General features: G+C 35.0%; 1 pseudogene; it reads left to right on the top strand.

Annotated features, from left to right (window-relative positions):
- The first annotated feature begins 1144 nt into the window (after nt 1-1144).
- Nucleotides 1145-11805, top strand: LOC111897111 (katanin p80 WD40 repeat-containing subunit B1 homolog KTN80.2-like; annotated as a pseudogene).
- The last annotated feature ends 13455 nt before the right edge of the window (nt 11806-25260 follow it).

Below are 25260 nucleotides of genomic sequence, written 5' to 3'. Positions count from 1 at the left end.
TCAAGGATAAGTTTCTTGCATCAACTCCCACTCCAACCGCTGCCCCTGTTTTGGCAATTGGGCAAGGGAGGGGTAAGAAGAGGAAGGATCCCTCAAAGAGCAACCATAAGGGTAAATCCCAAGATGGTACCTCTTCAAGTGGAACCACAATTGTTTCTGCTAAACCTAACTCTAACTCAAAGGAGGCAGAGTGCCACCACTGCCAAAATATAGGGCATTGGAAGAGAAGCTTCCCAGAATATCTGCAGGCCATCAAGGATGGAAAGATCAAGCCATCCTATGCAGGTATTTACACAATTAAATCTAATGATTCTTCCCATTCCATTTCTTGGGTACTTGATACAGGATGTGGTTTTCACATTTGTTCTGATTTGCAGGGCCTAAGAAGAGATAGGGATATGGAGCATGGGAAGATAAATTTAATCATGGGGAACAGAAGATCGTCGCCTGTCTCCAAGATCGGAATTTACTCTTTAATGCTTAATAGTGGCACTACTAGAAAAACAGCCTTTTACGACGCGCAAACCACGACACTCATTGATTTATGTTACACAAAAGCGTATGACATTAAAAAAGTGTCATCTCTTCAAAAAAATTTAAGGATTTATGTCATGCATTATTGCGTGCCCTTAAATTAGTGTCCAAAAAAACACGGAGGGCACCTATAATAAAAGGTGTGTCGTCTAAGGATGTCGCTTTATAATTTTTAATGGAACGAGAATTTTTCAACCTTTAATAGCTAAGCGGGAAACGAAATCCCAAAAATTAGAAAACCTCTCCTTGTTCTTTGTTTATACTTTTCTCTTTTCCATGGTTTGACTTAATGAAACTCTGTGAATTCCATAAGTTATCACTATGAAGTATTAAATGCAAAGATTGATTCTCCTTCTTAGTAGGTAGCGGGAGGTCTTTTATTTTCTTCTAAAATCCCTATTCTCTCATTTTTCTATCGACTTAGTACGTGCTAGGGTTTTTGGTGGTGATGGATCAGGCGTTCTTCACACTCCAAATCGAAAAAACCCTAAATATGGTTTTACCCTTATCTTTTCTTCTCTTCCAGTTTTCTGATGTCTAACAACCCTTTCCCCAAAACACACGACATCAATTTCCCTATTGTCTTCCTTCTCTCATACTCCTCTTACAAATGGAAACTGATTCCAAAGGCGATTCATATCTCTTGCGGGTTTATTGAACTAGATGAAGGAAAGCTTATTGAGATTTCGTTCGAGAATACCAAAGAGATTCTATAGGGCAAGCTTATTGATAGCCACCAACCTTGTCCTAAGGGGATGGTTCTCGGGGTATTTGTGTGGGCCTGGGTTTCCCTTTTGGTCAAAAAAAGTTGGCTCGGATGGAGATTACTTATCCTCATTACCAAAAAAGAGACATATATAGTCTCAATACCCAAACTTCATCTTTCTGTTTCTAAAATTAGAATGAATTGAAGAAAATGTACAAATGATTCTAAACTATTATATCTTTTTTGTTGGTGCAGAGTTTAAGTGGCCAGACGAGCCCTATAGAATTTGTAACTTTTGATTCAACACAAGTGTTGGTGGCTGTTGGAGCTTCTTCTGGCGTGGTAAAGCTCTAGGAGTTAGAAGAGACAAAGGGTATTTATGACTTTTTATGTAATCACCTTACGTCTGTAGTGTTGGGTTATGAGCATTCTAACACTCCTAAGTGTACATGTAACCCTAAATACCTTGGATCTACGTTTTCTCTATCATACATATAAATATGAACTTCCAAGGTATTATCCTAATCTAGCATACAAAACGATGAATATAACAAGATAGAATACATACCTCTTTGATGTAGAAAGTCTTTATGAAGCTTGAGTGCCTAGTGCCCCAAGTGTGACACCTCAAATGGTTCACACAACATCAATTGCTTTTGGAATAACTTGAGAGAAATTGGAACACTTCATAAAATCGGCTAGCCCTCTCTAGAATCATACTAGTGCCGATTTTGGTCAAGAATAAGACGCATATATAGTTAGGGTTACACCATGTAAACCCTAATTGACATGGCCTTTCATTTCCATAATCCATGGTTACAAAAACACCATGGAGCATCCATGAAGCATCATATGGGTTTTAGCCCAACTAGATAATCCATGGAGCATTAGCCCACTATATAAGTATGGATGATTTACACAATCAACCCATATATTTAATTAGTCTTCTTTTGATCACTTAATTAATCCTAGATTAATTCTTGATCAATAATAATTAAATAATCTTATTAATATATTAGAACTTATAATATATTAACCAACCTTAAGTGTTATTTCTCTCATTATAGTCTATCCAAATGCATGATGCCATGCAACCCAAATTGACCATGCCGGGTCGGGTCAAGTCTCACCAATTATAGTTATAGACTTAGACATTAATCCAACAGTCTCCCACTTAAATAAGTCTAAAACTATTATTGCGTATGACTTCAAGAACCGACTGGCAATCGTAGCTCTCAAAAGCTTCTGTCGAACTATGACCTTGTAGATGAACTCTGACCTTTGTCAATGACTTGTCCATTAGATAAGGGATCATATATTCCTCCATTATGGATATCATATGGACTGAGACATGGATTATAATCATTCTCTCTGTCCATTTATTGTTTTCCCGATTTCCGATTTATGACAACTGACTAACTGAACAAATCAAATCAGTCCTGGCCTGGCCGAGCACTTCCATTTGTCATCATCAAATCATCGGGGGGCCCATAGATATCGCTTTTATCCCGAAGGTAAAAGGAATGGATAAACTTCGACTCATATGGCTTGTTCTACTACTTGTTGAATAATACACAAAGACACGTTTTATAACACCAAGTCATAGTAACAACTCATATATCTAGGTTTGAAGAATATAAGATATTATCGTCTCATGATCACTCGTGATAAAATCCATGAAGTGCTTCCAATGAACGCGGATTGAATCCAATACTCATAACTTATGAGTACTCATGAGTGTTGTAGCCCTTTGTCCAACATCTTAGACCTCTACCAGCCCAACCCATGACAGTCTTGATTCATATCTACTTCCAACATATGACCGACTGTAGATAGTTTGAATAACTTAGTCATTCCGGAAGAATAACCTAGTTTATTCTGGAAGTCAAAACATGCAAAGTGAAACACAATAATAATTGAATCCAATATGGTATCAAAACCTATGAATATAAATAAAACGCCTTTTATTTATCACCATATGATTACACATTATTCAATGTATATTGTTTCAGCTATCAACTTTATTCTTGAATTAAAACAATAGTTGTCCCATGCTCCAAGCATGTACACTATGTTTTCTAAACACTAGTCATGCCATACACCAAGTATGCATACTATGTTTATCTATGATCCTTACTTTTTGAATTAGATCAATTGAACATAACTCCAATGATCATCTCTTCACAGTCCTAAATCCTTACTGCAAATGCAAGAATTCCAAATTCATGTCATTTACTGAAATCTGTTAGATTCTAAACTTATATGCATTGATCTTCTTGTAATGATTATGCACAAAGTTGGAAAGACTTGAAAACAATCATTACAGAGCATTCCAAAGGACATCAGTTCCTTGGAAACATCCTTCTTGCATTAAGTTTCCTAATCTTACACAGATTAAATAATTTCTAACTTTGAACAAGAGTTGCCTCCTTACAGATTATGTCGATATGGTCCTTCCAGAATTATCACTATACTTCCAACTGTCCTTGAGTAAACAATCTTTGGTAAACCTTAGATTGTCCTTGACAATTGATTAATCCTTTTAGTCATATCCAATTCTAGACCTTTTCCCTTGTTAATGCCCCAGGCATTTGGAAAATGTTAGAAAGGATGAATATAACACATGTAATCGATGCTATATCCGAAGCATATGAGACATGATTCATGATGTCTCACATAAAGACTAACCAGTCTTTTGCTATAATATTTCCATTTCAATTTGCCAAGTTCTCATAATTCATATTATGAAAAGGGATGCCACAATCATAATCGAATTTTAGAACGCAAATAATGGACCCATATATAGAATTTCCTTATGTTGAGCCATTCCAACATGAAATTCATATATATTCTTGACTAAATTTGATTAAAATCTCAATCTAAGCTTTTAGATTTGAGATGAAGTATAATTTCGTCTCCCTTAACTATAGCAAAACAACTCTTTCCCAATTGAAACTTTTTGTTTTCTATAATTAACATTGCTAACTTGCAATACTTATCATAATTATCATGCTCCCACTAACATGATGATAATTAGCATAACACTTATGCTCCTACTAGCTTTGACATGTACCCAGAAATCAACTGACTTTCTTACCAAAGTTCAGATTTCTGATACTAGATTGTTTTGATAAAATCGAAACTCATATGGATTGAACTCAATCTTAATTTCTTGCCATCTGGCAGCTCAAGGGCCTGCCATTGCTTCCAAGTTGGTGTACAACCAATTAAGAACTCTAAGAACTCATATGCAAAGCCAACTTTAACTAGAATAGGCACAGAATATGTCAACACGATAGGTTATAAACCTCAAGTCGTGTGATAGTGAAGAACTTCAGGTTTTATTCTTGATTAGTTCTTGAGACTTTCAAGACCTTTAAGACTCCCACTGTCCCCTTGACATATAAGACTTTCTTATCAGATATTCAAGAGATAGTTTGGATTTAATCAAGACAAACACTTCACACAATTGGCCTTAGTTGTTCCTTGTTTTATCCAAAACATCACAACTTACCAATTTCAAATGTACAAGAGTAGGACACTATTACTCTTACATTTGAAAAATGTTTTAAACCTTTCTTGAAGATATATCACTCAAGTTACAATCTTAGAGTATAACTCTAAGAATTGTTTTTGGAACGAAGTATGAATCATCTTCTTGATTTAACCACTTCAACAATTCATAGCTCCTCTTCTTAGCTATTAGAATTCACTTAAAGGATGAATTGTGATAAGGTCTCTTAATCATTAAGATTATCATATTACATGATACTAAAGTACTCTCCCATCTTTTCATATTTGAGAACCTTTTATCTTTTTGCCTAAGTTGATTCTTCTTATTCATTCTGCCTTACATTGAAACTTTTCCAATGTTTCAGAATTATACTTAAACTTGTAAGTATAACCATATTTACTGAACTTTGGTAAATTATGATGAATAATCTTATCGATCTTTTGTGGTGGACTTGACCAGTGCACAAGAATGTGTACTCGATCTCTTAGTCCTTCACTTGACTCACATATACATGTGAACAAGGACTAGTCTTAATTTTCCAAAGTTGAAAGTTCTCATTCATCATACTGTACAACTTGTATGATTCCAAGTTCCGGTCCAAGTGAAACTTGGGTGATGAGGATCTTTCCTTATTTGGTAAATTTGGTCATTACCACAAATGAAAGAATCAAATTCATATTTCCACTCTTGCTCTTAATGGAATCTTATAAGCAACACAGATTTTCAAAAATGCCATTGTAAGGATATTTCAAAATAAGTAAAATCAAAAAATTTCTTTTATTTTAAAACTTTGCGGAAAAACTTATCCTTACAATCCATATGAAAACTTGTTGTTATCTATTCCTAAGCAATATCTCATAACTCCTAAGAAGTAGCTCAAGAATCTGATCTTCAAACTATGCGATACAAATCCATCTACGTGATCAGATTCAGCATATTCTTTCTTTAAGTTTCTTCACCTTTTCTTTGATTCTTAAAACATCACCATGTGACCCAGTCACATCATGTATCAAGAATCTCAGAATAGAAACTTAGCAGAGTTAAATAATGGACTTTACCTAAAGTAGAGTCAAACTTATTGACTTTAACACCCTTAGGTGAATTGGCAGATTCGCAACCAATGCCCCTTTCTTTGGAAATGGACCCTTGATAATGAGACTATCTCAGATTTAGCCTCTCCCTTTACCATTTGGTCAACCGAGTTGACTATGGTCGATCCCTTTCCATTGGGAAGAGAGAGCTTTACTGGATATCCAATGTCATCATTGCCAATGTCCATAAAGTTTTAGGAAGTTGATCTTAGCAAATAGATAAGATCATTAAGGCTCTTGTCATAGTCTGGTTCATAGGAGTCCCAAAGGAGCTCACTATGTGACTTAGAAAGTGATTGAACCACCAACTTTCTCAAGACTTTGACACCCAACTCTCCTGGCTTGTTAATATGTGAGTACATCTCCAAGATATGATCACACCTAGACCTTGCCTTGCCAATAGGGCTTGAGTGACCTTGAACTTGTGGGTTAGGGAGAATAATTAGAGGAGGTGAAAGAAGTATGATTTCCATGGGACATCATCTTCATTTAGGAAAGCTTGTTTCAAGAGATTTGGGAAGATCATAAATGTCTAAACCAGACATATTTTGGGAGATATTCAAGATAGTTGATTTAAAGTCCTTAATATGACACCCAATATGAAATATTAAGGCTAGGACCCAAAAAACTATTTTATAACCTAGAATAGGGATGCCGTAATCCAAGCTATAAAACGTTTGAAGGTAGGTGAATGACGATTCACCAATTTCCACCAAGATAAACTAAATGTATTATTAGGTTTTAATTGGATTTGAAACTCCTAGATCTTTTGAGATTCATTGAACTTTTAAATGGCATGTTTCAATCTCGAGTGTGCCCTTCAAGTTTTGTGACTGGGATGCCGAGGATCACAAAACAAGGTGTGAAGTAACCATGCAAATTACTTGGTACCCTTAAGTGTTTACCCCTCAATTGATGTGCCGGTTAACCACACACGCTCCATCGATACTATGATAAACATTAAGTTACCCTTTGCCTACCTTGTTAAATACGAGTTAGTGTGCTGGTTAACCATACACGCTCCACTAACCGACTTAAACAAAGTGCAAAATGTAATTTCATGGATTAGCACCTTATTCACATTTTCCTAAGTAACTAAGATTGGGTATTCTTAAGAGTTTAGTTACTTAGTATTTATCATTAATACTTTTAATGAGGGGAGAATTATAGTCCTGTCAAACCCGTTCGGCCAACGACCCTCCACCGGTCAAGGAAGCGGTGGGGGAGAGTGGACACCCATTAAACTGCCATTTTATAGGCAGTAACCTTATACCCCCCTTATAGACCGGCTTCGTGAATGAGGCCTACTATCGGTAAGACTGACTTTACTCTTATACATATATATATAGATATTATTAACTTATAATATTATAAAGTATAAGGGTTGAATTTTAACTTTTAAAATTCTAAGGGCTAACTTGGAATTAAAGTATTCATAAGTGAAAACTTTTCAAATTCCAAAACTTGAGGGCAAGTTTTGAAATTATTCAAAACTAATTAATTCGATAACTTATGTGTTTAAAGTAGTTTTAATCCAAAAACTCTTCAAGTTCCATAACTTGAGGACAAGTTATGGAAGACTTTAAGCTAATAAAAGAATTAACTTTTCTTTATTTTATAACCTATGGAATTAATTAAGGTTACACTTTTTTATTTATTTATTATTTAATGAAGAGACTCTTGGTCCTCCATAACTTGAGGACAAGTTATGGAGTCATAAAACCATTTAATTAGAACTAGACTCTTCATTTTGTAACCTTTGCCAACTTTTATGAGTTTTATGAAACTTAAATGTGACTTTTCATATAACTTGAGGACAAGTTACAAAAACACATTTTAGAATCAACTCTTAGATTAATTTGGATTGAAAACAACTATTTCACTCAAGTTTTCTATTAATCTAAGCAACTCATAAGAACAAGATAATTCCAATCAAACTTTTTCATGTAATTAGTCTAAACCTTAAAGTAATACTAAACATGAATCAATTGACAATTATCTTTGAAATTGGATTAGCATGAACATTACCACATCAAAAAAAGTTTATAAATCCAAAAACATATTAGCGTAATGTTCCTAGTCCAATTCCAGCCAAAAAGGTCGAATTTATGCTGTCTGGGGGTCCAACTCGTCGAGTGCACGAACCAACTCGGCGAGTTGGATGCATTTTGCCTTGGAATCGGTGAGTCCATTCATGGACTCTGCGAGTCTGCTGGGCAGACATCATCAAAACTCGATTTTTCAGCTACTTTTGCAAGTATAACAAGAAAACAAGCCTAGGCTCTAATACCACTATTGGGTTATGAGCATTCTAAGACTCCTAAGTGTACATGCAACCCTAAATACCTTGGATATATGTTTTCTCTATTATACATACAAATATGAACTTCCAAGGTATTATCCTAATCTAGTATACAAAACAATGAATATAACAAGATAGAATACATACCTCTTTGATGTAGAAAGTCTTCATGAAGCTTGATTGCCTAGTGCCCCAAGTGTGACACCTCAAATGGTTCACACAACATCAATTGCTTTTGGAATAACTTGAGAGAAATTGGAACACTTCATAAAATCGGCTAGCCCTCTCTAGAATCATACTAGTGCCAATATTGGTCAAGAATAAGATGCATATATAGTTAGGGTTACACCATGTAAACCCTAATTGACATGGCCTTTCATTTCCATGATCCATGAGTACAAAAACACCATGGAGCATCCATGTAGCATCATATGGGTTTTAGCCCAACTAGATAATCCATGGAGCATTAGCCCACTATATAAGTATGGATGATTTACACAATCAACCCATATATTTAATTAGTCTTCTTTTGATCACTTAATTAATCCTAGATTATTTCTTGATCAATACTAATTAAATAATCTTATTAATATATTAGAACTTATAATATATTAACCAACCTTAAGTGTTATTTCTCTCATTATAGTCTATCCAAATGCATGATGCCATGCAACCCAAATGGACAATGCCGGGTCGGGTCAAGTCTCACCAATTATAGTTATGGACTTAGACATTAATCCAACATGTAGTACTTTTTTTTACTCGATGTATAATTCTTTTTCTTTAAATGCAGTGTTTAGAACACTTAAGGGACACCGATCCTACTGCACTACCTTGGAATTCCATCCTTTTGGTGAGTTTCTTGCATCAGGATCCATGGATACTATTTTGAAGATATGGGATATTCGAAAGAAAGGATGCATTAATATATATATATATATATATATATATATATATAAGGGTCATAAACGAGCAATTAGTACAATCAGATTTACCCTTGATGGAAGATGGGTGGTGTCTGGAGGACTTGATACTGTTGTGAAGATGTGGGACTTAACTGCTGGAAAGCTCTTGCATGAGTTCAAGTTACATGAAGGCCACATTAAATCAATGGATTTCCATCCTATTGAGTTTCTCCAGCAACAGGTTTGTATCCATCCAACAATGGGTTCTATTTTCTTTCAGTTTTTCTTATGTTTTTCTTGATGATGCATGTGTTAATTCAGGTTCATCAGATACAACTGTGAAATTTTGGGATTTGGAAACCTTTAAATTGATTGGAACAACTCAGGGTGAGGTATACTTCTAGAAACTTCTATGTATCAATGTGGGCCCATGATCTTTCTTTTATAACTAGTTTATTGATTTTACACAAGCAACAGGGGTACGATAAGTTGCATTTCATCCAGATGGAAGAACACTTTTTGTGGATTAGACAACAGTTTAATGGTTCTAACTTTTTTCTTCTTTTTTACATTAGTTTTTATACTTTGCATTTTGGAAACTATAATTCTCACTCTGATTCTTTTTTAAGGTGTATTCATGGGAGCCTATAATTTTTCATGATGCTGTTGATATAGGATGATCAACATTGGGTGACCTTTGTATTGATGATGGGAAGCTTTTAGGGTGCTCCTATTATCAAAACTCTATTGGAGTTTGGACAGCAGATGTTTTAGTAACTATCTTTAATTCTTTATCCTTCCATAATTTAAATAATTTAACATTATTTATTATTTACTTATATACCTTTCTATTTGTGAAGCATATTGAACCATATGCACATAGCATGATAGCCATGGAAAAAGCTCATGTGGATCCAAAGACTAATCTCCAGGAAAGTGTTATAGAGAGAATCAAGACTCCAAGAATGTCATTTATACCTTCAGATGATGACACAAAACATATCAAGAATATATATGTAGACAGTAAGTTGTTTTGTTATCTCAATTATTTTAATCTCTTACCTATTTTATCTTACTGTTACTGTAACTGTAACACTCACTGTTTGAAGTAAAGTTGCAGGCATGACTCCTTTTGTTTCTAGGAAAGATGGATCAAATACAAATATCCAGAGAAGGATTTTTACTAATGATGTGGCGATTGATTCTTTAGAGGAGAAAACACCTAACTCTAAATCTTCATCTAACCATGAGGTATCTGTTGATTCCTCCAACAAAAGGTCGACACCTGTTAAATGTGTTGCAGTTTCAAATAGAAAGACTCGGAATCTTGTTGAGAAATTTGAGAAAAAAGAAAAGTTGGGTACTGATGAATCTCAAAAACCTAATACAGATAACATGTATGTAAATGGTGACACTGTAGAACAACCACCTGTCAATGTGGTCTCATGTGAAATACTTGAAACTGCAACATCACCAATAAAGACACCTGATAATGATATGGCATCTTTGTCAGTATCAGAAGCTAAATTGTCACCTGTGACACTTAATACTTCACCTAAAGCTAAGGCCTTATCAGTTCATAGAAGACATGTTGCTTCCCAAAGGGTAATGTTGGAAAAAGTTAGGTCACCTCCCATGGCAGTTGCATGGAGATGTAGAGCTTCTTCTCAAGTGATACCTGAAAGAACTAGAATTAGAACCAGAACCTCACCTCTGCCAGCTGTACCAAGGCAAATTACTTCTACTACACAAATGACAATTGAGAAACATAAATTTTCTCCCTTGTTGGTAAGATAATCCTATACATTATATAAATATTAAAATAAATAGATTTTCTTTTGAGGTTTAACAACTGGCAGGAAGATAATCCACAAACCACAGGAAGAGGTTTGATGTGTAACTCTAAGAATGATGATACTTAAGATTTGATGATTGATCATGAGTTATTTTTAATCCATACAAAACGTGGATTAAAAATTTAGGGTGCTTTCTTTTTTCAAAATTAATTTCCTTTTTGTTTTATTTGTGATTGGATTTGACCAGGTTGTAGGATATTTTTGGGCACGAAATGAAACAAGGGGCGCTATTAATGCCTTGCAGAAGTTACCAGATCATGCAGTGAGTATTCTACTATTCATTCACTGCAGAGTTTTACTTTTACAACAAATACTTTATGTTTTATCATTTGACATGTTATTTTGTGTGATTGATTTCAGGTACATGTAGATGTGATTAGTGTTATGCTGGAAAACACAGAGTGTTTAAATTTGGATCACTTATCTTGCTTGTTGCCTTTACTTTTGGGATTCCTCGATAGCAACACAGAGAGACATATAAACGTGTCATTGGAAATGTTATTGAAACTTGTAGCTGTCTTTGGGCGTTTAATAACCTCCACAATCTCAGCGCCTCCAACTGTGGGTGTTGATCTTCATGCAGAAAAAAGGTTTTTATAAAGTTTAAACTGTTGTTTAAAAGGGCTCAATGGAAGAAATCACAATCTACTTTCAGTTGTGTATAACAATCTGACTTTTATGACATACATGAATGCTGCAACCAGTGCCATGTGGAGCTCCAAAAGATCCAAAAAAGTCTCCCAAATGTTATAAGGTAAACACATGTTTTTTGAAGTTAATGTCATTAGCTTCCAGATTTGGGAACAACGTTTGTTATTGATTATTTTTGGTTGTAGGCAGGGTGGTTTGACAGCAAGAAGTGCACAAGAACTAAATCTTGTACTACAACTACCGTGATCCCATTAACGTTCAAATGTGTATCTTTTATATGGAAAAAACAAGTTTGTACAAATTTTAGCAACAAACATCAAATCTACATGTTGTAGAACACGTTTTGATACTTACTTTATGCAATATTCAGATGGTTGTTGTTGGAAATTTGTATGGTAATTGTTGGCCTTTTGCCAATAGGTTCATATGTAGTCTTTTTGTTTTCCTTATTTTTCTTCAAATGTAAAGAAGATCACATTTTCATGGTGTAGGATAATCATGGGCCTTCCATATTAATAACAAACTACCACACTCTGGAAAACAATTAAGGATTGTTTAAGCATATCACTTGTTTATGGGCCGTCTTAGGATATGACCTAATATAAATACTCCAAAGTTTCTATCTGTATGGTAATTAAATTTATAGTGTATGTATGTTTTGGTTTGCATGCAGTCATTGTTTGGCAGCTTGGACAAACTTGTAGCGCCTAATCGTCGATGCCACTCTTGGAAAAACAAATTTCTAGTGTACTTCTTCCATTCATGTTAGTAATTTCTCATTATGATGTTGTTTCTTGTGAAATTTTATTTTTAGGAGGTATTTTACTTTATTAAATGTTTAAAGTTACAGGACATGAGTATGGGCACATCATAGAACATTTTAGGGCAGTTGTTGGTCTTCCTCTTGGTGATCCATCAATGAAGTGACCAACTTGCATCATGTAATAACATTTTAGGCGAAGATGTAGGTATATGTTTTTTTAATGAATAATGTAATCATATGTATGAATATGAAATAAAGTTTGTTATTTACTATGTGATAATTATGTATAGGGAGAAAACAACTTCTATTGATTTGTTTTATTTTTCCATGGATCGATTATTTGTATGACATTAAATTTTATGCAATGGATTGTATTTTTTGTATATGGTATTTTATTTTTTGTTATGAGACATTAAATGCAAATTTAATTTGAAAGTTAGTAAATCTATAAATAATATTTTTTTAAAACATTTAAAATTACAATACGCAAAAATGTGTGTCATCTTCATTTATGACATGACCTTTCTTGACACTCATTGTGTGTCATAAACACGTGCGTCATAAAGTTACCGACACACAAATGCGTGTCGTCTTCCTTTATGACAGGGCCTTTCTTGATATGCATTGTGTGTCATAAATGTGTGTCGTAAATGCCTGTCGTAAATAGACGACACGCAAAAGCGTGTCGTCTCTCGTTATAACATGGCCTTCCTTGACACGCATTTGCACATCGTCTGAGCGTTTTACGACACGCGTTGTGCGTTGTAAAAGGTTTTTTTTCTAGTAGTGTGGATTAAGATTAGATTTAGACAATTGTTGCTATTCGCCAGATATGGCAAGAAGCATCATTTCATTTCATGGTTTATATAGACAAGGTTTTAGATATTCAATTGATAATGAAAAGGGTTCTATTAATGCTTATCTTAATGGTGTATTTTATTTTGAAGCATTGCCTTGTAATGGAATATATGAAACTGTGATGGTTGTAGATAACTTAGGAAATGATGTGTTGTGTGTTGATTCATCCAATGGTTTGGATAAAGCATGCTTGTGGCATAGTCGTCTTGGACATGTCAACAAGAAAATCATAACCCAACTCCAAAAGGATGGAGTGTTGGAGTCATTCGACCTTAGGGACGATTACGTGTGCGAGTCTTGTTTACTTGGAAAGATGACCAAGTCACCCTTCACTGGCACTTGTGAGAGGGGTGAGGGTCTATTGGATCTCATACACACCGATGTGTGTGGGCCCTTTAGATCAACCACAAGGGATGTGAGCCGCTTCTACGTGACTTTTACATATGATTGTAGTAGATATGGGTATATCTACTTAATCAAGCACAAGTCAGAAACCTTTGAAAAATTCAAAGAGTTTAAACAAGAAGTGGAGAATCAGTTGTGCAGAAAAATCAAGTCGCTTCGATCCGATCGAGGAGGAGAGTACCTAAGTCATGAATTCCACGACTATCTTAAGGAATGCGAAATCATTTCGCAATTTACGCCACCTAGGACACCGCAGTTGAACGGTGTGGCTGAGAGGCGTAATAGAACCTTGTTGGACATGGTTCGTTCCATGATGAGTCGTGCTTCACTACCTATCTCATCTTGGGGGTATGACTTAGAATCCTAAGTATACTCAAGATCTATATTAGAAAATTAATATACTGATAAGTTGATAATAATTGTATATATTCAAAATATTGTATTTAGAACAATCATATTCCGGTTATCATAACTATATACTATCATATAGACATAATTATAACATATATATAATATCTAGCATGTGTTTTCCCCCGAAATATTAGAAAGTGGGACCGTAAAACTCACCTTAGTAGCATGATTATAGAATCTAAACAGTCAAAGATTGGTCGTTGTTAGGCTCGAGAAGGGAAAACGGCCTTTCAGAAACGAGAGAGAATGAAAGAAGAAGGTGTAAGGATTGAATGAGCTTTGATCACTATTTATAGGGTGTTCTGGGGCCATTCACGTCGTGAACTTCCATGAGTCATCCCATAACCTTAACATGTGTTTTCTAGCTCCGATTAGTGTATGTTGACTCCTCACGTCGTGAATTTTTGATGCTCACGTCATGAGTTCAGTCAAATTAGGGTTTCTGACAGCTGCATCTTCGGAATGCCATAACTTTTGCATACGAACTCCGTTTTCGGCGTTCTTTATATGCACACATAGGTAATTCCGAGTACTACGTCTTTCGTTTAGACTCAAATAGCTAATTCTAAGTCTATCTAAATCCCTCTTGTTATAAGTCATTATAGCGTTAGAATTTATCATAACTTCTTTACACGAAGTCAGATTTAGATGTTCTCTATATTTTTGTAATCGTATGAACGTATACTTTGAGTTGTATCATGAAAGTTCATACTTTAACGTGAATTACATAATAAGTTTATCGCATTACTAGTTAAAAAAATCATATTACATGATTGGTATAATCACATGTGATTGTTATTGACCTAATTTTGACGGTTGTTACATCCACAGACAAGACCAACCCATAACATAACACAATAGCTCGATTGCCATCAAAGCTAAACCCATTCATTACCGTTGAACCCTGTGATCGATGCCCATGGCATATAGATATCCTAACTTCTTACTCCACTAGACAAAAATCAAGTACAAGACATGCACGATGCCCGACTAGAGATCTTACCCAAAACCAATTTGATACCCTACTCATAACCCAACATCCACGAATCTGCACCTACACTTCACACCACAACCTTCTGATTACCAACACCCTTTACCTGAATGATAAATAGGTATTCACAAACCATCTTTGAGACTACCAGTCTCGCACCTGGTCCACCCACCAGGTTCCCAAGTGTCTAAAAATAAGGCTACCCATCCTAAAACCCTTCTGCATCACACATTAATTAACCACATGATCCGGCAACTCAAACTCCAAACCATTGACCCAACGGCCCCTACCAGTTCCAACCTGAATTTCCATAATCACACGGGGCTCGCCTACGGATCCCAAAGATCCTCAACCTAGAACAGAGAATAATTCCTCGAGAACCCTAGCCGGCATGCCCAAAGCACGAACTGATTCCTCGTCCATGCTCGTGACCATCATATAAGTAGTCTACTTCGAAGTGATGAATGCTACGATCCTATCGCATCCTTAAAATACTTCCATCTAACCTTTCTTACCACCCACGGCCTCACCATCCTCAAACCATCACCACACCACACATCCTGAGCCGAATCTTGTAACCCATCAGAAATTTGTGTCACTCATTAGAATTCCCAGCGCCGACTATGCATAGCCAAGACGATGCCGACCGGCGGTTGGAAGTTTCTTGAACTCCCAACACAACCTAAGTCTAAACTGCCACTTATTTTTGTTGGATTAGGTGTCTAAGCCTATAACTATAATTGATATATACTTGAATTAATAGTAGCACAGTCCTTTTGGGTTGCCTTAACTCTTACAACTTGACAGGATGACTTTTGGAGAGAAGTAGAATTTATTATTTGAATAATAAATTGATATGAATGATTTATTTATATGTTATGAAAATAATATATTAATTAGAAATCATTTTTTTAATTAATATTTAATCAGAAATTAATTTGGAATTAATTTTAGGATTAAAGGAATTAGTTAAAAGTACAGGGGTTGTTTTGTAGTTAATTGATAGTTATGAAATAGGGCCCTTGACTCCTTAGATAGGAGTGGATGAAAATTATAGCGTGGCCCTATAAGTTTTCGTCCATGGCTTCTAGAGGAGGAGTCGATGGGCTGCTTAGGCCTTAAACAGGAAATTAGGGTTTCCGCCTTTAAACCCTAGCTTTGGGACAAAGCAACCTCAAGTATAAAAGTAGCCTAACCCTTGGGATTTTTGGCTACTTGCAATTAACCCTAGGATTGCCGAAATTCTGGTGCTACCTCCTCCTCTCTCCTCTCATCCTCTTGTAAAGATTGTTTGTAATCCATTAGAGGTGTCACATTTAAGGCACTTGCTCTCAAGAGTTCAAGATCTACAAGGATTAATTGTTATTACTACATAACAATTGAGGTATGTATGTAAACCCTAGTATTAGGTTAATTTCGAATTTTATAGATGCATATTAGGGTTTCTCTTTTGTATTCAAGTTTGCATGTTCAACTAGTGAAAACCTAGATCCAAAGTTTATAGGGTTGCATGAACACATAAGATTTGTAGTTATGCTTAAATCCCATCAGTTGTATCAGAGCCTACGTTGTTTTTCAGTTGAATATGATGCAATTTTTAATTGTTCAAAGGAGAAGAGAGCAAAATCGTCATTATGTGCATAGAACTTGACGAGTTAATATTGGAAGTCGACGAGTTGGAATCAACTCGACGAGTGCATTGCCCAGACTCAACGAGTTGACATGTCAGATCCTAGATTTTCAGATTTGACAAATCTTTCATGGATTGATTAGGATAATTACCTTCAATTTGTTTTAATGGTTTAAAATTGAAATTTTTAATCAGTAATCTTGTATCCTTATCATGCATTCATGATTGGGTTAAATTTTTAGATAAACATAAAATTAATTTCTTAATTTAATTATTAAAAATTTAACCTAGTATTTTTGAATAGTTTTAAAAATACACCCTTGGTTTCGAAATTTAAAATTTAAATTGAATAGTTTAATTTTGGAAATTCGAAATTTTAGAACCTTAGTATTTTAAATGTTAAAATACATCCTTACATATATAGTAAAATTAAAAGTTAATATATATATATATATATATATATATATATATATATATAGATATATATATATATATATATATATATATATATATATATATATATATATATATATATATATATAAGAAAAGGCCAGTATTATCGTTAGTAGACCTTATTCACGAAGTCGATCTATAAGGGGGTATAAGGAAACTGCCAATAAAATGGTGGTTGAATGGGTGTCCACACTCACCCATCGCTTCCTTGATTAGTGGAGGGTCGTTAGCCGAACGGGTTTGATAGAATACTAAACTCTCATTAATAAGTATAATGAAATAATTAAAGTAACTAAATGTTTTCATAAAAAAATTCCCAATCTTATTTACTTTAGGAAAATATGAATTTAATGCTAATCAATGAAATCGTACATTGCACTTTATAAAAGTCGTTAGTGGAGTGTGTGCAGTTAAGCGGCACACTAATATGGACTAATAAAGGGTGGCAATGGGTAGCTCGTAAATTATCATTGATTAATGAAGAGTGTGTGGTTAACCGGAACATAAATTAGGTGATAAATGATATCGAGGCTACCAACCTAATTTGCATGGTTAGTCACATCTTGTTTGTGATCCTCGGTATCCCATTCACAAATGGAAAGGGAATAATCGAGATTAAATATGTCATTGAATAGTTCAATGAATCTCAAAAGATCTAGGAATTTCATTTAAAACCTAATTCGTTTAAATTTCGTTTTTCGTGGTGAAATTGGTAAATCGTCATTTACCTACCTTTATATAATTTGCTATTGGATTATGGCATCCCTCTTCTGAATTGTGAATTATTTAGTTGGATCCTAGCCTTAATATTTCATTTGGGTGTTATATTAAGGTTTTCCTTATCTAATTGAAATTTTGTCTTTCTTAGGTAGACATCAACTTCCAACAACGCTCCTGGCTCCACCAACAACAACTCCAACCACTTCTAGCTCATGAGCATCTACTCAAAAGTCACCTTTGATGGATCCAATTACAATGATTGGATTCGCAACATCAAGATGGATTTGAGATTTGAGGACAAGGAATATGTTCTCGAAAAAGAGCTGAACGAGATCAATGAAACAAAAGCTACTCCTAAAGAAATTGTTGAGTATAGGAGACATTGCAACGATGTGACCAAAGTGTCATGCATCATGTTTGCCACTATGATTCCTTAGCTACAAAGGTTCTATGAGGAATATTGGCCATATGAGATGAACAAGGACTTGATGGAAAAGTACCATCAACGAGCCCGTCAAGAGAGGTATGAAATAGTGAAGTCCCTCATAACTAGCAAGATGAAGGACAGAGAGTCTGTCACGACCCACTTGCAATGTATGCAACGACATGTGGATCATCTCTTGAAGCTCAATGTGAACTTTGATGAGGAATTGGCTATTGACATAGTCTTTTACTCATTTCCTTCCTATTATGATCAGTTTGTTATGACTTATCATCTGAACAAAGAGGAAGTCACATTGAGTCAACTTCTCCAAAGCTTGTTGAGAACCGCTGAGAGTGGAATGAAGGGAAAGAGTATTACCTCCACTCCTCCTACTGTTGTTGTTGCTCCCTTCTTGGTTGTTCGACAAGGGAAGGGGAAAAAGAGGAAAGCTCTCTCAAAACAGAACTGGAAAGGAAAGTATCAAGTCGGGTCGTCTTGCAATGGCCCTATAGGAAAATCTAGTTCTGAAGCTCCTATGCCTCCGATCCTAAAGAGGCTATCTACTTCTATTGCCATGAAAAAGGGGCATTGGAAGAGAAGTTTCCCCATGTACTTGCAAGATAAAAAGCATGGTAAAATCAAGCCAACCTCGGCAGATATTTACACTATTCAATCTAAAAACTCATCGCATTCAAATTCTTGGATCCTTGATACAAGATGTGGTTTTCACATTTGTTTTGACTTGTAGGGGCTAAGAAGAAGTGGGGGATGTGGAGCATGGGAAGATGAACCTGATTATGGGGAATAGGAGATCGTCACTTATTACCAAGATTGGGATTTACTCTTTGGTGCTTAGTAGTGGGTTAAGTTTAGATTTAAATAATTGTTGCTACTCTTCAGAAATGACAATGAGTATTATTTCATTTCATGGTTTGTGCAGACAAGGTTTTATATATTCTTTCAATAATGAGAATGGTTTTATTAATGCTTATTATAATGGTATATTTTACTTTGAAGCATTACCTTGTGATGGTGTATATGAAACTGTGAAGGTTGTAGACAATTTAGAAAATATTGTGTTACAAATTAATGTGTCTAATGGTTTAGACAAAGCATGCTTGTGGCATTGTCGTCTTGGACATGTCAACAAGAAACACATTGCCCAACTCCAAAAGGATGGAGTGTTGGAATCATTTGACTTAAGTTATACATGCAAAGTCTAGTTTGCTTGGAAAGATGACTAAGTCACCTTTCACTAGTTCTTGTGAAAGATGTGAAGGATTGTTGGATCTCATACACACGAATATGTGTGGGCCATTCAAACCCAACACAAGGGATGGAAATCGAATTTATGTGACTTCTATCGATGATTATAGCAGATATGGATATATTTACTTAATCAACCACAAGTCAGAAACCTTTGAAAATTTCAAAGAGTTTAAACTTGAAGTCGGAAAACCAATTGGGCATGAAGATCAAGATGCTCATATCCGATAGGGGTGGTGAGTATCTTAGTATCGAGTTCCACGACTACCTCAAGGAATGTGGAATTGTTTCACAATTGACACCTCCACGACACCACAACTTAATGGTGTGGCTAAGAGGTGTAATCGAACCTTGTTGGACATGGTTCTTTCCATGATGAGTCGAGCTTTGCTTCCGATATCATCTTGGGGGGTATGCCTTAGAGACTGTCTGTGACAACTGCCAATTCAGGTCATTCTCGGACTCATGCATCTTTATAAAAACCATTCATGCACAACATGCCATGACCTAGTAGTATAGATTAGGTCAAAAATCTTGCATAAACTAGGATCCAACTAAGGTCTAGGACTAATATACTTGATACTTACAATTCTAGTAAGTTGCTTAACTACAATAGGAAATGCCAATACTATAATTAGAATAAAGCTTCAAGCTTTGTTATAATTGAAATAGGGTATAAAACTCTAAAAATAAATTAAAACATTCTAATTATACTTCAACATGTTGTTGAATATCAAACAATATTCCAAAAACCCTAAAGAGCCAAAAATCCAAAGTTATAAATTATAAAGCTTAAAAACTTTATAAAATTTGGCTATAAACTTCCTAATATCAAATTTTTATTAATCAAATTATGAATTATAGTCAATGAAATAGAAATTAAATTACCAAGTATTAATCATAACTTATTTGTTGAAAACAAGATTTTAAATAAATCCAAATTTGCTTAATAAACACTTTTATAAAATTAGGGTTTTTATAAAGATTTAGGAGGGAATTTTATAAAGTTTAAAATTTAGGAGAGAGGAGGCCAAAATGCATGCAAAAACCGGCCATCACCTCTCCCCATGCCCTCTCTCTTCCCCAAAACACAATCATTAAGCTTAAACCCCCACTCCACCTCTTCCCTCTTCACTCTATCACTTCACTCTCTTCACACACTTCACTCTCTTCTTCCCTCTCTCTAAACTCACGAAAATCCTCTCAATTCTCTGCAAAATTTCGAGATTGTGAAGCCCTTGAAGTGTTCTTACTTCTCTCAAGGTCAAAACCAAGGTAAACAACAACATCTTCTTCCATAGTTTCATAGTTAAACCTCTTTTTCTTCTTAGTCTTCTCTACTTTTCGGATTCTATGCCTTTCCTTGGCTATAAATCTTTATTCTCCCCTTGTGGTTTGTAGATTCTCACCATAACACAATGCATGTGTTAGAGATGGTGAAAATCCGGGATCAAACCCATGCAAGGAGTGGAAAAGATGCACATATGATCATGTGACATCAAAACCTAATATTTCATGTTCTTCTCCATTTCTTTTGTGTTCATGCATGAACAAAAGCATTTAAACCATTTCTAGTACATCTTGGATGCTCATTCATTCCATGCATGTGTTAGAAATCGGGCTTTACCAAAGACATGCATGATGTTCTTGTTGAAATACCCTAATAATGCACACAAGCAAACATGCAATCTGCCAGATTACTTTGTTCGACTTTGAACAGTCATAACTCAGTCATTTCTTAACCAAATCATGGTATTCTTTTTGTATTGGTTAGTTCCACGAATTAACTTTCAAACCCAACTGGTCTTACTGTAAAATATTAAATATCCGATTTTTGGCAGATTTTACAAAAAGGTTGCGCATACAGCTCTTTTTCTGTGATCACTATTTTTATCTTGCTTAAAAAATGGCCTTAAACCCAACCATAAATCTGAGGAAAAATACCTTAGAAACTTAACATATCTAGTGAATGATGGTTGAAATTTCGTGGCTTAAAACCTCACTGAATGGGCTACACAAATTCATGAACTTCAGCCACATCTACACTTCATGCATTATTGCATGCAACTTTTCTTAAATTGTTTGGAATCATTACCCTCATTTCTCTTCTGAATACATTTTTTTACATTTTTCCTTTTGAAAGCCCTTGCATGCATGAGATAATCTGGAAAATTTCAAGAGCTTTTGTTATTTCTTTGATTTATTAGAGTTATTGCTAAGACCAAGGGCATAAATCATATAAAATACTTCCAAAGGTCAATAAATCCTAAATAAATTCATGAATGATACTTATGGGGAATAATGACCCCTCACCAAATTTCAGAAATTTTTGTTACTGTTTAATACGATTTCTAATTTTCTTTTATTTAGGACATGATAAATTACAAAACCACCTTAGAAGATATGAAAATTGTATCTAACAATTTTCGCATACCTTAACTGTTATGGGTGACTTCAGAAAATAATTTCAAGATTTTTCATCATGTCTTACTATTTTTACCAATTCTTGGTAATTATAATGGTCTAAAAATGGGAAAAATAGTTCTGATTATCCAAAATTCATGAACATTTACCAGGATATAAAATTATACAGTAGGAGGTTACATAAAAATTTTGAATATTTTTCTCTACTGTAAACTATTTTTCTCTTATTTTCTAAAGTTAATTGCACTAAAATACACTTAAATATACATAAATACCCAAAACCAGTTTATACATTATGAAAACCACTTTTGATATTTATCCCAGGATATTTATACTGTAAATGATGTTACAAAAATTTATGGTGATTTATTTTAACTGTTTAATATTATTTCTCTAATTAATGACTATTTAAAGGAATAAAACAAGGAAAAATAAAAATAACCACTGAAAAATATCTTTTATATTTTTCCCAGCCTATTTATGTACAATAACAGTTAATTAAAAAGTTTGGGTAATTTTGGAAACTTGTTTCTATTTATTTCAATTTTTATTGAAATAAATGCTCAAAAATCATAAAATATAATTAAACAGCTTGGAAATCCATTTTTATAGTTTTCCCAGCTTAGTATTGTGTAATAACAGTTAAATAAAAAGTTTGAGAATTTTTATCCCTCGAATGCTATTTTCGTGAATTTATGTTGTAATAAGGACTTAAAAATTTGGAAAGTTTATATTCCAATGTTGTAATTAATCGCCCGATATATAGAATTTCAATACTTCAGAAAAAGTGTAACTAATTGATATAAAATCCAATACTAAAACATAAATTGGCATTTCCCTATATGTAGAATTTAGTATATTAGCATTAGATATCGACATGGAAACTCACTAGTGCGTGTGTTTGATGTCGTAGGATCCCGGTAGTAAGACGTTGGTGCATCCCGAAGTACCGCTTGTGTCTACACAAAACATCGTGAGTATTCACGCACTTCCCTATTTCCAGTTTTATGTTTTGGGGTGGAAAAGCATGTCCAGAAAAACTACTATTTGTATGTTGTATTTAAATTGATTTGTATCAAACACGATTGCTATTGTATTGCTATGTTTCTTTATGTATGTCTATGAAACACGGAACATGAGAACTTATCGTACTAAGGCCCTTCCCTTATCTCTAACCATTAACTCTTTGAGCCAATGGTCATTATGGATAGCGCTATTAGGAATTGACAACTCCTCACTCGCCCGAATCGCTGGAGTGCATGATACCATATTCATCTATGGAACGATAAGCATAGATCTCGATAGGGCTTCAGTCATAGGTTTGGTTGAGACTCATTGTTTGCTCATACACATACAAACTCGTTTCTCGTTATAGCAATAAACTTGTATTCCTTAATAGCAATCAACTTTGTTTTATCATTAAAGCAATGTACTTGTACTTACGAAAAGAATTATTGTACCCTCGATTTATAAACTTGTGATACTCACCAACTATTTTCATAGTTGACGCTCGTTTTACATGCTTTTTCAGGAAAGTGGATGTAAAGATTCATCATCATAGAGCATGCTGCATCGTGTTGAAGCTATTATGAAGTTATATTTTGAACAATGTTATTTTGAAAAACTTGTATTATGTTTCGCTTGAAGCTATGGGTTGTAACTTTTAAATATTGCTATGGTGATGTATCTTTATCTTTTGCATTGAAACCGTTATCGCTGTCATACCTTGCGTTTCGGCTTTAGCGGGGTGTGACACTGTCGCCCATTTTATTAACCTAGTCCCAACAAAGAAGGTTGCGAAAACACTTCATGAAATGTGGACATGGAAGGTTCCCTTGATGGCACATATCAAGGTTTGGGGTTGTAAAGCTTTCGTTAGACGAGACACTCACGACAAGCTTGAACCTCGAAGTGAGCGATGTATTTGCATCGGCTGCCTAAAAAATTCCCTTGGATACTTGTTCTATAGACCTAGTAAGAACGTGGTCTTCCTACCACGAAGGGGGGTTTTTCACAAGAGAGAGCTCATATGAAAAGAAGACAGTGGGAGCACAATTGATATTGAAGAAATTCAAGAGTCAAGCAATGAAGGAACCTCTAACACTAGCCCTCAACCGGAGGAAGTGATTACTGTTGAACCAATTGACAAGTCGTTGCCTCTTATACTTTCCAATCGAGTTAGAATGGCACCGGAGTTTTATGGTTTCCATATTACTACAGATGGTGATACATTTATCAGTGATAGTACACTGGTAAATTTTGATGAGCCTTCTAACTACAAGGAAGCCATGGCGGGCCCCGACTCTGCTAAATGGAAGGAGGAAATGGACAGCGAGATCCAATCCATGTATGACAACCAAGTTTGGAATTTGGTTCATAATGTGACAGGTCATAAGACAGTTGGGTGCAAATGGATCTTCAAGAAGAAGACCGAAATGGATGGAAAGGTGCACACCCTCAAGGCTCAATTGGTTGTGAAGGGCTTTACTCAAACCCTGGGGGTTGACTATGATGAGACCTTCTCACCGGTGGCTAAGATTATATCTATTAGGGTTATGTTAGTCATAGCTATGTTTCATGATTATCAAATCTAGTAGATGGATGTTAAAACCACTTTCCTTAATGGAGAATTAGCTGAGGATGTTTACATGAGTCAGCCAGAGGGTTTTGTGGATACTAAATACCCCAATAGAGTGTTTAAGATAACTAAGCAAACTATCAAGTAAATGATGATAGTGGCAATAACAAGACTACGTCTTCTAACCCAATGGAAACAGAGGCTAGTCTTAAGATAACTGAGTTGTGTTTATTTTCATGAATTGTCACGGAGCTACCTTTTGATATGCATATTCCATAGCCAATGAATCACGTAGACCTTGTTTGCAGTAGAGGATGTTTCATACATTTTTTAAAACTCTAATTTAAAATTCTTAGTTGTCTCCACACCGGCAAGCGTATATGGACATTCTTAACCATTAACAATTTTAGCACTCTAACTGCTTAATGGTCCAGATAGTGTCGATACTCTACAGACATATATACGGTGCTTAAACCACTGGGTGGTAGATACAATTTATTTTATTGGAGATTGCCAAGGAGTGGTAAAGGACAAGATCAGATTTGGGTGGAGGTGAATGTATGGGCAAAATCTGCACACTTCCTACCCATTCAAGAAGATTACCGGATGGATAATCTCGCCCAGACTTACATAAATGAGGTCATAGTATGTAATGGAGTACCTATTTCCATTATTTTGGATAGAGATATTTACCTTACATCACATACATGGTAGTGACTTCAGGAAGCCTTGGTACACGACTAAACATAAGTATGACCTTTCATCCTCAGATGTTTGG

This window comes from Lactuca sativa, chromosome 4 (genome assembly GCF_002870075.4).
Source record: "Lactuca sativa cultivar Salinas chromosome 4, Lsat_Salinas_v11, whole genome shotgun sequence".
Taxonomy (NCBI): domain Eukaryota; kingdom Viridiplantae; phylum Streptophyta; class Magnoliopsida; order Asterales; family Asteraceae; genus Lactuca; species Lactuca sativa.
Note: the sequence above shows the minus strand (reverse complement) of the source record. Positions and strands in the feature narration are given on the sequence as shown.